Below are 2,898 nucleotides of genomic sequence, written 5' to 3' on the forward strand. Positions count from 1 at the left end.
CCGGCATTATATCGTTTTTATGGAAAAGTCGGGCTTATTTTTCAGGTCGGGCTTATTTTCAAACCCAATAATTTGCGGAAAAAGTAAACCACTTGGATTTGTACAATAATTTAAACTTTTACACTCGAAATTTAACGATGATTTCAGAAATGTAAGTCGTTTTCTCGTCAAAGCAGCTGATTTTTAAATACATTCAATGTTTACTGTAGCACGGCTGCGCTGTACCGTAGTAGCACTCCAGCATCCGTACCGTTTTTTCGTTTATTTTATAAATTTTTTATCTTATGAAGAGTAGACAGTAAATTTTCGATGCTAAAGCATATATTTTCATTGTGAAATCGAAAGTTTTGGAAAAAAAAATTTATGGATTTATTTATTAAGGTTAGGCTATTTTGTCAGGCTCAATTTCAAGCCTAATAATTTACGAAAAAAAGTAAACCACACAACACAGTCATCACACCAGCGCCACCTTAGTGTCCGCGGAGTAATAGCACTTCCTGACACTAGATCCCCGTGGATTGCACGGAGCAATGGATTTTACCTTTAGAATTACAGAATACTTAACATAGTATGACAATTCATTTTACATCCTCCTGATAAAGTCATTGGCATAATACTCTTCTTTAACCATTACGTATTTCTCCTAAAAATCTTTACTTCGTTTATTTCTGAAATTTCTGAACGCAATGACGAGCTCACTATTTATTGGGGAAAAAATGAATATTGTGACACGTCTTCTTAGAACAGGACCTGTGACGGTTCTCCAAAAGTCCGCAACGAACGCCACGAGTGGCATAGCTCATATTTGTACTTATTCCCTCCCCCCGCCTGATACGTATTATATGTTTCACAACTGCATTGTACAGTCTCCTCAGCGAAAATGTTTTATTATTCCCATACCGCACGAGCTTGTACTATAATCACAATTATTTCGATTTAGCACCTTCTTCCCATTCTATCCCTAGGCATCTTCTACCTTTCTATATACAACCACGATTATCATGTCCACTCCTACTCGATCCACCAAATTCACCTCGGAACCCTATTAGTGCAAATTAACATCGAAATATTTATGTATTATACGTGCGGCTTTTAGCGAACTAGCAAACCCCAAGAATTTTTGTTTGTTTTCCATAAACAAAAGTTAATATAAATAATTTAGCTTAGTCCTTCTTAACCCGATTCAAGCTGAACTTAGTTGGTATAACGAAACGACTACGAAATAAATGATTTTCTTGAAAAACAGAATTGTGTCATATTTTCACTCACTGTCATGTAAAAAAAAGTTGTACTTAAACAAAAAAAAAAACCTTTTGGCAATCTCCCAAGATTTCAGTTGATAACCTGGGTTTGGGCAAAGCGAACCGTTGTTCCGGTCATAAAATTCATCGTGCGTCGTTTTCTCTCCCATAATTCTTTCTAGAAGGCGGATGGCACACGAACTTTACACCCCATGGCATGGAAGAGAACAAGGTGATCACAGGAAAGGCCCTACCACTTCCGGGCCATTGGAAAATTATTGTTGTTACCTGAAGGATAAAGAAAGGTGAAAAAGTTGTTTCGACGAACTCGAATTGGAGCAACTGGTACGAAATTATATATACTTCGTTCGTAACGCTTTTTTGTTTTCCTTTTATTTAGCACCAATGGCGCCCCCGATCTTTTCCGGCCTTTGGAAGTTTCTTTTCACAAGGCCTGCAATAGAAAGCCAACAAAAACCAGACATCAATTTGAATTTAGATCTTTATCATCAATCCACAAATCAAACAAAAAATGGCATTACTATTTAATCAAGAGAAGCCAATATGCACGCAATGATCGACAATGACAGGTGTTTCAAATTCTACATCTTAGAAGTAAGAGAATAAGTGTAGAATACTTCTTTGTCCTGGATTTTTGCTTGACTTCTTGCTGCTGATATAAATATATATATATGTATATATTTACGTCGCATTTAGGGCTGGGCTATTTATATACGATAGACGTTCCTATTTTAAGGAGGCAACAGGCTCATCAACACAGCTAAGACTAGCGACTTGCAAAGAAAAAATGCTGGAACGCAGTGGATTCCCTGTGTTCACAAATTTGATGCTTACTCTTTTTTTGGCTTAGTAATCCATCTTAATGCTTAGCACGAATCCAATGTGTTAAAGCAATACATCTCCCAGTGGGAAACAATGAAATTCTTGTAAAACACAAAGCAGACAGTCTGCCACTCACATAGAAAACAGTTGCAGCACTAAACGATGAAAAAAAAAAAAAAAAAAATAAGCAACTACGTTTTAGGAGACATGCTGCAAAGGACATTGGTTTGTAATGACAGGATGTTTGCAACGACAATATCATCGTACGAACCGGTGGTTGCCATTGTTGAAAAGTCGGACGCACCAATTTCAGAGCAATCAAAGATGTTTTGATTTTGTAGCTCTACACGATTTTAGTAAATGCAGTCAGTTTGGAAATTAACTGAATAAAGCTGATACATCCACAAAAATCAAGCAAAAAATGCGACAAATTTTATTGTGCCTCCTGTTGGCAAAATGTCGTAAATGTAGACATTACTTTTCGTCCACTAGATGGCAGTAGAAGAAATAAGTCAACGGTGTGGAAAGCAAAATTCTGTCTTTTTATTCTAATGCCCCCAAATGCCAGCTGCTAACAAACTTATATAATAATGCTGGACATCGCGAATTGCATCGCTCAGATAATGATTGGCTGTTCTAAATATTATAACCAATCCGAATTCTTTCATTCTGCTCATGGAAGGAAAACAGCAGACGACTCATTCTTACGACCGTGGTGCCAAAACTATATTTGAAACACGAAAAAAGGATGTACTTGTTGCCCTGCATTTTGCGAGATTAAAAGGTTAACCAGCTGAATCAGCAGCTTAACAAT

At 36.9% G+C, this 2,898-nt stretch overlaps 1 long non-coding RNA gene across 2 annotated transcripts; it reads right to left on the bottom strand.

The window, feature by feature from the left end:
* Positions 1-1,304: 1,304 nt before the first annotated feature.
* On the bottom strand, positions 1,305-2,500 carry LOC130687193 (uncharacterized). Of its 2 annotated transcripts, XR_009000075.1 has the most exons (3): positions 2,356-2,500; positions 1,605-1,695; positions 1,305-1,529 (listed from the first exon to the last, which is right to left on the bottom strand). It is a non-coding gene; the product is annotated as an uncharacterized LOC130687193 (long non-coding RNA). The 2 variants fall into 2 exon arrangements; XR_009421388.1 differs by lacking the exon at positions 2,356-2,500 and adding an exon at positions 1,948-2,025 and having other exon boundaries at positions 1,305-1,695.
* Between the last annotated feature and the right edge of the window lie 398 nt (positions 2,501-2,898).

Source organism: Daphnia carinata, chromosome 7 (genome assembly GCF_022539665.2).
Source record: "Daphnia carinata strain CSIRO-1 chromosome 7, CSIRO_AGI_Dcar_HiC_V3, whole genome shotgun sequence".
In the NCBI taxonomy this organism is placed as follows: domain Eukaryota; kingdom Metazoa; phylum Arthropoda; class Branchiopoda; order Diplostraca; family Daphniidae; genus Daphnia; species Daphnia carinata.